Source organism: Larus michahellis, chromosome 3 (genome assembly GCF_964199755.1).
Source record: "Larus michahellis chromosome 3, bLarMic1.1, whole genome shotgun sequence".
NCBI lineage: Eukaryota > Metazoa > Chordata > Aves > Charadriiformes > Laridae > Larus > Larus michahellis.
Genome location: NC_133898.1, coordinates 70,955,684 through 70,968,575, shown reverse-complemented (window position 1 = coordinate 70,968,575; position 12,892 = coordinate 70,955,684). Strand labels below are relative to the sequence as shown.

Sequence of the window (12,892 nt, the reverse complement as noted above, 5' to 3'; positions counted from 1 at the left end):
TTGCTGTAGTGCAAGAGCTACAGCAACTTTCAGAGTTCCCCTACCACTGGATGAGGAAACCTGAACTATACAGTAAAGCTACATCAGAAAGAAATTGTAAACAATTTAATTGAGAAATTCTGACATAAACATGAATAGGTATACATTTCTGGGATAACTACATTAAATACAAGTGTTTTTTCATACAACAAATGAATGAGATTTTGGGGCCACGTTCCCTAAAAAGTACTAAGATGAACAAACCAAACCAACCTTTCAATAGCATTTGTAAAGGCCTTGAAACATGTTATGTGTTTACTTTCAATTCTTGATGACCCAGGGGACCTATTCCAAGTCTTTAATAGCTAACAATTCAAACATCCTAATGCTCACCAAAACTGAAACTAGGACTTCGACAACTTATATTGCTGTCATGGTGCTCAGCATCCCCTTTCTGCACCACTTTACTCGTTCAGAATAAAAATACAGAAACGCAGTGTACTTTCTCTGCTGCTTTGAACAGACAACTCTCTTTGTAGCCACTAAAAGAATGTGTTCTGCAATCTCTCATAATTTAATCACTGTCAGTCATAACAGCCTATTGTGAAAAATAATCCACTCATTTATTTTATCATCAGTGCACTCAAGCATGGTCCATTTATGAGCAGCATAGTCACATGTATCAGCCACGAGAGATCTATTACAGAGCTGCTGGAAAGTTTGTGAACAAACAAGTTGCTTTCCTCTGATTATCCATAGGCTAAATCCAGAAGTCTCATGGTCTTTCATACTACTTTCAAAGGAGAAACAAAGGGAAGCCTTCAAGCAATAGTTTTAGTGTTTACTTCAACATATGTTTACACAGACAGTAGGCTAATTACAACTTCAAATTTTAATATTAAATTACAGTAATAATATCTCATTCAAATCAGGTGCTCAGGGAGGAAACCGTCATCTTGATATCATCACAGTAGCTGACAGGTCCTCTGATATAAGTAACATAGCTGTTTGTGTTGAAAGACTAAAAGCATAGCTGCTATTGGAAGTACAGGAGTTGTTTGGAGCTGCAGAAGGAACACTAAGGCTTGGGCACTATCGGACTGTGCAACAATCACGAGTTGCAAAGTAGTAATCAGATCAATACACCTGCACGTGTTTAACAAGCCCTACTCACACAGTCAGGCTAATGAAGTCATGCAAGCAGTATTAGCAACAGCTATGAGATAGCGCTAACACATTGTTAATCCAAGACTCATTATTATGTATTAGTAGTTACTAACAGACAGAGGAGTACCACAGAAGCTACACACACACCAGACACATGCGTACACACATTTTTTTTTTAATTTTTGCACACACGTGTATACTATACTCTTCTCTCAACTAGCCAAGAATTCCTCAGGAAATATTCTCCTACATGAGACATCATACAAATTTCTAGTATAATAAAGACTGGTCAGAAAATAATTCAGATTATCGTGAATACTAAAGCTTTGGAAGTATTTTCAACTGTTAGTTTTTGAAATTGAGTGGTTGAAAAACAATAATAATTTCACATAGAGTACGTCATTGAATCGTGCCTTTTCTTGTGCCATATGCAGAACACCTGCACAATACTCAGCTCCTTAAAGTTTTCTCATCTCTTCCCTTTTAAGAAGAGGGTATAACTAAAAATATAGTGTTAAAAAAAAAAAAAGCCCAGTTTCCAGCTTTAACATTTTCAGTCAGGATATGCAATAAACCTAGAAGTGGTCTACCACTAAGTTTTAAAAGAAACCCAAGTAAAGAAGCATTACTGTGAGCACTCAGACATTGAAGGTCCTTGGCAAACTACAGAAGCCTCACCCACCCATCCTTTTGGCAGCAGTATGATGCTATGGGTAACCTACATGGGAGACATGGCAGACATCACTTTACATCCTGCCAAAGCTCCACTTATTTATCTGGAGAAAAACTGCAGAAGAACTGCAGATGCTTACAATTTGGAACACACTCTGGTTTGTATGATGCTGTGCTCCACAATGTACCTGACCAAAACAGCAATGCAATTTTCACAATGTAGAGAGATTGAGTATTTCTTTAACATTGCCAGAAAAGATTCCCAGACAAACCAGAGGAAGTTTTTGTTTATTGCAGTAAGATTTGACTATGAGTCAGAGTATAATTAGTCTTCCTCATGGACACTCAATCTGTTAATACAATGCACTCCAGTTAATTAATAGAGTCAATATACTAGGCAGACACTTAGGTATTTCTTGTCTTAAAGTGAATTTTTGGCTGCTAGAAGAAAACTTGCTTTGCGTGCAACTGCTTTCACAATGAAAGTTATTAAGTGACTTCCATAAGAAATTCGAAGCATGTCTAAGAAAGTATATATACTATATACATCAAAACTGGTATCAAGAGCATCATGACTATTCCCCCATTTAAAGACATTTAATTTAACCTCTGCAAGTGTTTGATGTCATGAAATGTTACTTTTTCCAATTAACTGAAAATTCTATACTTTGAGTTATTTCTTTATAAGCAATAAAAGACCAATATAGCAAAACTTCTGCTTACTTTGTCACTAAGCTACAAATCACTACACCATTCAACTTTCAGGTGTCAAAACTGTAACGCAATAGAGCAGCACTGCAACTACCTGAAGGAACTGAAGTAACTTTTAATTAAAGCAAATACTTTATAAGAAACCTTTTCAGGCTCCAAAGGTTACTATTGTTGAATTTTCCAAAGGAGTTGATGAGAAGCAATTTTTCATGAAACGTTCAGTTTTAAAGTCTGCTGAGCACTCAGAAAAGGCTGAGAACAAAAGCTGGAATTTACTACCCAATTAGGTCAGACATACTAGCTCAATAAGCAAATACTAGCAAATAAACCAAGCCTTTGCCATGGTTAGAATCTCTAATTCAGAAAAATTCATGTTTCGGACTCATGCACTAAAAATGCAGTTCTGCTACTTGTCAATTAATAGATGTGAATTCTGAATAAGGCAAAGCAACGCAAAAATCCACCCCATCAAGCTCACCCAAAATTAGGCTATCGGGGTTCTCTTCAAAAAAAGGTGGGTTTTGGTTGTTGGTTGTTAAGTTTTTAATTTTATGCCCCTGCTACCTCCCTAAGTAAGTTGTTTCCTATCAGAAAGCACAGATGCCAGCCAGACCGTGTACCTCACTATATACAACTCATACAGATATTTAATATAGATTATTAAACTCCCAGAAACTGCCAGTTGTCACTTCTGTGGAAGTCTTGAGTTTCAGAATTAAGTTTGAAATGCAATTTTGTTTTTCAGAAATGTCTCTGTGGACTTAAGCATAAGATAAACTTATTTATATAAGACTTATAAAAGCCTAACCAATTAACTCCACTTTACCCCTTGAGCAACAACGTGGTCCCAGCCAGTCTGCAACTACAGCAAATGTAGCTCCCAGCAGCCTAGTGGCTCCTCTTCCAAGTTGATTATCGGTATCAGGCTATCACAGTGGCAAACACGGTCACCTGAATCCCCACTAGTCATAGGGACATCACAGCATCATCCCAGAACTCAGCAATGGCAGAGTGGGTCCACAGGGATGCACTGTGCTCAGCATTCCCACCCATTAGCTATTGCCGATGCTTCCCTCTCCTTCTGAGGAAGGATGTGTGACTCCTGGGTTCTCAGACAGACAACAATTCTGGCGTGAACTCACACAGCATAGAAGCCTGTCATTTCAATAGCAGTACTACTTTAGGATGGCCCTAGACAACTGTGAACAATTCAGTTTCCTACTGACTGTTAAACCAGATTTGTTTCAACGTCTATTTAAAATGATGGGTACTTCTGAAATTTTCAAAATAATTAAAGGAATACTTACTATAAGGGGGTGGGGGGAAGAAAGTGCCTAGACTTGTATTGAAAATAAGATAGATTCTCCTAGTCTACTTTTCAAAATTCTAACAGATTGACACAATGCCATTGTTTGCATCAAACTCCACAGGACAATGAGAAAATTATTCCTCAGAAATAAAATTTTCTAGGAAAAATTATTTTATCTTGGAACACCCAGTGCCTTCCTTTGCAATGACTGACTTTTCAATATCTCTAACGTGAGGCTGCCTTTGGAGTATAGTGTAAGTTTATAATCAATTCCAGTTTGAGGCATACTGTATTGCTGAAAATGAGATATGGCACTACATGCATTAAAAGTTACAGTGGATGCATTTGATCATTTCAGAACTCATTGGCAGGGCAACCCAAAGACTGACAACCAAGTAATTATAGAATCGTTTTGGTTGGAAGAGACCTTTAAGATCATCAAGTCCAACCATTAATCTAGCACTGCCAAGTCCACCACTAAACTACGTCACTCAACACTACATCTATGCATCTTTTAAATATCTCCAGGGATGATGACCCAACCACGTCCCTGGGCAGCCTGTTCTAGTGCTTGACAACCCTTTCAGTAAGAAATTTTTCATAGTATCTAAACTTCCCCTGGCACAACTTGAGGCCATTTCCTCTTGTCCAGTCGCTTGCTACCTGAGGAAGAGACCGACCCCTACCTCGCTACACCCTCCTTTCAGGTAACTGTAGAGAGCAATAAGGTTTCCCCTCAGCCTCCTTTTCTCCAGGTTGAACAACGCCAGCTCCCTCAGCTGTTCCTAAGATTTGTGCTCTAGACCCTTCACCAGCCTCGTTGCCCTTTGGACATGCTCCAGCACCTCAATGTCTGTCTTGTAGTGAGAGTAGTCCAAAACTGAACACAGCGCTTGAGGTGGGGCCTCACCAGTGCCAAGCACACGGGGACCGATCACTTCCCTAGTCCTACTCACCACACTAGTTCTGATACAAGCCAGGATGCCATTGGCCTTCTTGGCCACCTGGGCACACTGTTGGCTCATATTCATCTAGTTGTCGACTAACACCCCCCAGGTCCTTTTCCTCCAGGCAGCTTTCCAGCCACCCTTCCCAACCCTGTAGCGCTGTATGGGGTTGTTGTGACCCAAGAGCAGGACCGGCACTTTGCTTTGTTGAACCTCCTACCATTGACCTCGGCCCATCGATCCAGCCTGTCCAGATCCCTCTGTAAAGCCTTCCTACCCTCAAACAGATCAACACTCCTGCCCAACTTGGTGTCACCTGCAAACTTACTGAGGGCGCACTCAATCCCCTCATCCAGTTCCTTGATAAAGATATTAAACAGAACTGGCCCCAATACTGAGCCCTGGGGAACACCACTTGTGACTGGCCACTAACTGGATTTAACTGTATTCACCACAACAGACACAACAAATACTAATGATAAATTCTCTTTAAATGGTTGTATTATACAACAAGTAGAAAACAGTTTTAAAGGTTAACATTTAGTACCTCCAGAAATACTAGGAAGAAGCAATTTTGACATGCGAAATTTTTAGTAGTAAAATTTTTTCTATTGTCACGACACAACCATCTTTATTCCAGTATTAAACTAGTTATTCTGCGTTGCCTTTATTGGTAGTTAGCATATTTATTTGATTTATAAAGTATTTGTTGAAGGAGGTCTTCTTCCAGAATACTGTTTTCTACACACTGGATTTACTGGTTTGGCTAGTTCATCTGATTCCAACAGCAAGCTACAGCAGTATCATAGGCCAAGCACCACATTTCTCAAATTACCTTAGCTTTAAGTTTTGTACACATTATTGAAACACTAGAGCTTTTCAAGATTCCTTCAACCTTTTCTCCTGTTTCTAGCATCTTGATATGACAAAGAAATAAAGGAAAACATTTTAAAGAAAAGCGAGGCTATCAGAGGACATGCATGATATCACTTACTATGAATGCATTTTCAAAAGCAAATCACACAGGCACTTTTAAACACAGCTGACATTTAGTTTTTCAAGATTTGTCTATTTTCTTAAAACACACAAGTCATGTGACTGAGTAAACCCACTAACCGTTTAATTAATTTGAAAGTTTAGGGACAGAGCAGCACAAATTCACGGCTTCTCAACAGTACTGACGAGACCAACTTTTTTCCGTCAAATTCATTTTTGCTGCCACAGCAGCACTAGCTCCCACTTCCATCCTTCCTCCCATAGTTTAGGAGCCCCAGTGACCTCCCCAGCCTCACTGGCACAGTGACTCCAGCCCCACTGCCCTCACACTGTGCTCCTGCATCCTCTCAGTCCAAATATCCACCCTTTGACAGCTTCCCAGAAATCTGCCCAGTTTCAGGCAGGCGAACAGAAAGAGGTAAGGATACTGCAAGAATAAAGCTTCACTCTCGCATGCCTCTGCTTCTCACAACAGAGAGCTAACAACCACCAATACAGGATGGGGCAAGGTGCAGAGGCAGAGGCGTGGGCTGCAGACCTCGCTCAGTATCAGCACCCTGAGCCATTCCAGCAGCTCTTGTGCCAAAGCAGGCAAAGCACGGAGCCTCCACCCAGCAAATCTCATCCTTCTGTTTTAGGCTGAGGTTTTGCTGCCCTTATCAGCCCCCCACGCTACGTATCAATTCTGTGACAAAAGACAGTTAAGCAAAGCATATAACAAGGGCAATCTTGGTCTATACCTTCTCCTTCCAAAAATATTAAAACTATTACTTTGCCCCCAACATTAACTTTTAGTTAAAAAAAGCAGCTGTTTGGCAAACTTTTGTGTAATCATGCCTATCAGCTCTCACAGGTGTTTAATTGAAAATAGGCATTTCAGTCAAACTTCATTTTTTGGGGGGTAAGGGCAAATAGAGGAGGAAATCAGGCTAACACTACTACTAGAGCAAAACAAAATTAAATGAGTTTGTTTCCAGCTACACTGAAATTATTACAGTGAATTATTTCACTGGAACCTCCTGAAGTGCCTCAGGAGACATTCTTCTGCGTTAAGCTTCCAATTACTCTACAAAGCTATACTATAAATTCTTCATCCCTTTACAGCTGTCTCTGTTTACAGCTACACTTAACTGAACCGCTGCCATCAGCTACCTGAGTTTTACACACTCAGGCCACATAAATTTTAAGAACTACTATATGATATCTGCATTTTCCCTTCAATACTGCTCTTGATATCTGCACTATCTGTTACTTGCCAGAATTTCTCAGCCATAGGTTCATTCTTAAGTGTTTAAAAACTATTCTCTACTATTTTCCACAATCTGTCAGTCATTAAGAGCTTTGTAGTTTATTCAGAATTATGCCATAGGCATAAAGTATTTTCAATAGTAATTTCAAAGTTATTTTTGTGTCTAATTATAAAGTAAGCAGCATTATTACTTTCATAAAGGAATACCAACAGGTGTACGACTGCATTGGTAGGCGAGATAGCACCATTTTTTTTTTAAACTATGGTATCCATCCAGTTAAATCTTACATCATCTGATACCCGTAAAAAAGAATTTACAACTTTTTTTATCGCAGTGCACATCAAGTGTGCCCATTCCTAATCAAGTTTAATTTTAAAAAATTGAATTAACAGCAGTTCCATACCTGGAAGAAGTATGTTTCATACCATCTAGGAAGGCTACAATTACTCATTGCGATTTTGGTTTAAGATGCATCTCCCTAGCTGATGTCTAAAATGAACTATTTCACATACCAAATTTAGGGAGAAGCCACCTAAACAGCTAAATAAAATAAACAAAGAACAATATTTCTGTCTTTATAGGAAGTGTGGAGAAAGCTGAAGCAACAGTCTTATGTGGTAAGACAGAGGGGGGATACAGGGAAAGCATACACAGTGGCAGAAGTTTCCTAAATGAGAATTACTGCCAAAAGAATTTTTACAAGTAATCAAATCTTTCTGTTTGTTTTTGTGCTATAAAGACAAGAGACATAATCTACAAAATAAACAATAACCCTTTCCTGCTAGTTCATACCAACTTAATGAATGAACTACATGACATGGTTAAGGCAAGTAATAATAGTAGTGTATTTTTTGTCTTGTCTATGACTACCATCTCTTGTGAAATACCAAGCCCTCAAAAATGAGATTCCTTGCCTCAAAAGAGATGTCTAGAGATAAAGATCAAGCTTTACAAGCTGTGGTACTGGCTTTGGAAATCTACTTTTTGAATATCCATACAGAGAAATCTAGTGTTATGAGTATCTTCAGGAAGCAGCATAGGCACATTAGTGAAGTTACGAGCTCAATTTTCAGACTTCACACTAGATAAAAAAACAACCCTTCTTTGTCTTCATGACTAAGTTGTGTTTAATACCTTGATTCTAGTAAGATACAAAACACTTCACATGTGGCAGATATACCACATATACAGATAGATATAACTCTACAGTTATTTCAACAGTCCTTTTATTGGCAGCAGTTCAGTGCTCCCTTGAAGAAAAACAAATACATTGCTGTGTTAATCCAATTCCTTTGAATTACGGCAGCTAGCTTCTATATGCACAGTAACCAAAGTTTTTAGTCTTTGTAGCTTTGCTTGTTGCAGACTTAAAAAGCTCCTTTTGAGATCAAACCGCAGACTAACACGTATGTGATAAAATTGAGCTGAGCACCAACAATTTGTAATTGTCAGACATTTCACACAGCTAAATATGTAGATAGGGAATTAACATGCCACTAAAATAAACTTCATGTAAGCTATGCATTGTGGTGAACATCATCAGTAGATAAGTTTCCATTTTATGTTAAGATGCTATTCAAAACCTAAATACCTCCTTAGTATTTGAGAAAACTGACTGACTTTAAAAGTCTCTCTTAAAAAACAGAACAAAAAAAAAAGAAAATCAACACATTTTAACCAAAACCAGAATATGTACTTAACTGCTCCATAAAAGCAGTTTACAGTCAAACAAGTTATTAAAAATATTCCTTACACATTTGTCTCCAGTACTTCGAAGAATTAACTTTAACATTAAAGGGAATATACTAGATTTTAGGACGCAAGCTTTACGCATTTTAAAGCAAGTTTTAAATACAATAAAATTTGCTTGAAGACATAAGTTGGAAAGACATATGTGATTCCATTACTTGGTACTCTTCATATTCATTCCACAGAATGATGATAAAATTATTTGTAGATGGAACATTTTCATAAAATTTCAGAACTGTATTCTATTCAAATTATTTAAAACATGTTTACATAAAATACTCAAACTGTGTTAACGTAACACTTTAGCTACCTTATTAAGCTTTATTAAACATTTATACTAACAAATTGGAGTTTCTAAAAAAACATGCATAAAAAAAGATACTAAAGACTTCCTGAAAACCAAAGGATACTGGATATCCGGTCTTTCCCCCAGAAACTTTCCTATGCAAGTGCACCTACTCTCATCATTTGCCTCTCCACACTTCAGAAGTTTTAGCTTAAATATTTTAAATGAAATATTTTAATAGCGTAGTCATCACTATCACCCAAGGTTTTAACAGAAAACATAACTATGCTCAATTGTTTTTGCCCCATTCTTATGCAAATGGGGAAGCCACTGTCACATTAAATGGCACAGTTATCAATATAGATCTGATCACTGACTGAGGACTAAAGTTCGCGACACTTTGGCCTGAGAGGAGCTTTAGAAAAGATTTAGCCATATACTTAAAAATTGGAAATAACAATCAACTTTGCATTTGACAAGCAAGAAAAGACTGCATATAAAATTTCTGGAATGCCTGTGTAGGCAATGCCATTTGTAATTCTGGGGGCTGATGCACTCAAACAATGGTTTATAGAAGATCTTTCAAATACAATTAGATTGCAGACCGTTGGTTCCATCACAACAAGCCTGGAACAACCTCAAATTTCAGCAATATTCACAGGATATTTAACTAGGATACAGAGAGGGTTACTACCAGCATAACCATCCTCTTGCCTTCTCCAGCTACTTCTTACCCTCTCTTTCACCAGTGCACTAGGGAAGGAAAAGGAGCCAAGGAGACCAAATAGTACCCCCATCCCCATGGAGCTCTCTCCCCCAATGCAGGCACTGGGATTTATAATCAAAACTGTCTGGGACACAGACTGCTGCTAGTGTTGCCTGCAATGCTGGCAGGCTGTTAAAGTTACAAAGAGAGAAGTATGTGCCAAAATATGTACTCTTGCTTGCCAAGCATATAATCCTGATGCATACTTCCTGATAGGAAAAGGATTTAATAAATATGAGACAATTTCCTTTTCCCTTTGCTTAGAAACTATCTTCTTTCCCACGTGCTTAAGGTCAGAGAAAAAGAAAAGGCACAGCTTCCACATTTAAAAGAAGCTCAGTTAATTCCCTGCCTGGAACACTCAGCTTCATTTGATCAAGCATATTCTGTATTTTTTTTAACAACCCAGATGACAACCACGACAACTTTTGTAATCTAACACAGAGACTCTGTCTCCCATTACTCATGAAACTCTTCAAAACATGTTGGAGGGTCAGATTTATTCGGTGAATAGGGCCCCAGTTGACACCAGGCCCACTATACTGTGTGGTCTACTAGTAGGTTCTCCCTTGGTCTGAAACCGTAAAGGAATACCTGTGAAGGACTATGGGTTTTGTACTTTGAGTCACAGCATGCCCTAGGTTGATGGATAGCTTCTGATGCTTAAAAAGGCAACAGAAAGATAGTAAGTAGAAAAGCAAAATATATGGATCAGGGAATCAAATAACAGACAGCATTACAGTGCTGAGGTACTCAGTTTGCTTCATTACTATAGCATGGCAATGTTTAGTAACTAATTTGGTATAATGCCATATGAACAATACTAATAAAATAATAGACAAACCAGGAGGTAGGATTTCAAGAGTCCTCATTTAGTAAAAACTAAGGGTAGCTAACAATAAATTCAAAAGATCTTGTTGAAGAACAAATGGGAAGAAGGTATTAATAACTATGTTAAAACTCTGTCAAAAATAATCTGAACGCATTTAAGAAAATTCTTACTTTCATAATAAGGCTTCCAAAGAAGAAGAATCCGTTGTCATTTAGGTCTAACACAGAAGAGTTGTCCACATACTGAAAGATGCCCAGAAAATTACTTGTTAATAAGGTAACAATAATGACTGTATTTTCCCTAACTTGCAACATCCTTCTGCTAGTTAACATCTTTTCCTATTTGTAAAAAAGGAGGAAATAAGACCTTTTACTCATGATAAGCTGTCAGAGATTTCAGTTGCTAAATAAGATATATTCAGCTGAGTGAAGTTAAAAGAGGATATAGCAAAACAGTTGACATGGGTTTTGGAACAAAAGTCAACAACACACAGTGTGAGTCTGTACAGCAGCAAAATTTGCCTGACAGCAAAAAGCAGTCTACAATACCCAGTTTTACCAGAACCATTCTTGAATTTGAATTCTTTACCATTAACCATTCTCGAAGCAAAAAGCGGGCAAAAGGGTAAACAATTTCAGAGGGAAAAAAGCCTGCTAAAGTAAACCAGAATTCTCAACTGAAATTGGAAACGTTGACTTCTGTCTCCCCGTAGTAAGATTTCCGTAACTGCTGTAAGTCTAACTACTGTGCATCACATACTGAGTTTAAGCCTGATCTGGCATCTCCTCAAGACATATCTCTACATATAAATAATGATCAAAAGGAAACAAAACAGAAGAAATCTCTCACCTTTACTTTAGAAGCTAAATCATGTACCTTTTCAATCATTAGTTTATAGATCACAAGCTAGGAAAATGTTTTATATATATATGTACGCATGTATACTTAAAAGTAAACCCCATTCTCTGTATTGATCCTCTTTTGACAAATCCTCTCCTACCCTATTACTGCCATCTGAAATACCTTATCCAAGCCTGGAAGCTGGTCTTCTGAACCAAGTATGAGCGCTATGTTCTTATAACGAACACCAAGGTAATCATTGGCAAAATGTACACAGACCATACATGCCAGAGTATTACAAGACAAACTAGTAGGACGCCCTCCCATACCTAACACACCTGTGGATTCACAGTAGACTATTGTCTGTGCCGATGCACATTATGGTTTGCAGGTTCATCCAGTTTTAGGCTCCCCAGTACAAGAAAGCTGAAGACATAGTGGAGCAAGTCCAGCAAAGATGGTTAAAGGCTTGCAGCATCTGCTGTATGAGGAGAGGCTGAGAAAGCTGGGATTGTTTAGCCTGGCAAAGAGAAGGCCTGGGGTCAGGGGATCTTATCACAGTATACAAATACCTGATGGAGGGTAGTAAAGAAAACAGAGGCAGGTTCTACACAGTGGTACCTAGTGAAATGATATGATGGAATGGAGACAAATCAAAATACAGCAAATTCTACTTAAACATAAGCGGGGGAGGAAGTTAGTATCTTTTTTTACTCTGAGAGTCATCAAACACTGGAACAGGTTGCCTAAAGAAGCTGTGGAGTCTCTATCCTCAGAAGTATTCAAACCTGACTGGACAAGTTTCTGTGACCCTGCACTAGGCAGCAGAAGGGGTTGGACTGGGTTATCTCCAGAGGTCCCCTCCAACCTCACCACGTCTATGACTTCTGGCACAGGACTAATCATGTTTTCCAAGGGAAGCAGGAAAAAGACAGTATGTAAAATTAAGACAAAAATGCCTTTATGTTCTCCTATGACAAATTCCAAGTACTTCACAAAAATAAAACCAGAATCCCTACCTCAGACCAGCTAATAATACAAATGTTGGCCTGGTTTCCTATGGAGATGAGACCTGTGCAATCATACTTACTGTTTATCTGTTTGTAATCCTCCTCTAGTAATGTTTTCATTCAGTGGTCAATTTTAACCAGGTTTAGCAGTGGCCCAGAGGTCCCAATAATACTTAATTTCTACATGACTCATAAAAGCAGTTTGGCAGGAAAGAAATCTAAAGTGAAGAGTGTCTAGTACAAACCCGTAAGTAACCTATTCTATTTGGCTTCCTGGCCTTACCGTCAACACTTACCAGCAAGACAAAATAGACGCTTACCTAGTGATATCTGGACAGTTCTGCATCAAGTATAATTAGGGAATAATGGAAGAAAACA

General features: G+C 38.4%; 1 protein-coding gene across 20 annotated transcripts in view; it reads right to left on the bottom strand.

The window, feature by feature from the left end:
• EPB41L2 (erythrocyte membrane protein band 4.1 like 2) overlaps positions 1 to 12,892 on the bottom strand; it is a 121,802-nt gene that overhangs the window by 94,926 nt on the left and 13,984 nt on the right. For 2 of the 20 annotated variants that reach the window (XM_074580715.1, XM_074580719.1), the window contains exon 3: positions 10,835 to 10,906. The exons of the other annotated variants lie outside the window; for them this stretch is intronic. The gene's annotated coding sequence lies outside the window, so the exon portion shown is untranslated. The remainder of the gene's footprint in view (positions 1 to 10,834; positions 10,907 to 12,892) is intronic. 20 annotated transcript variants of the gene reach the window in all.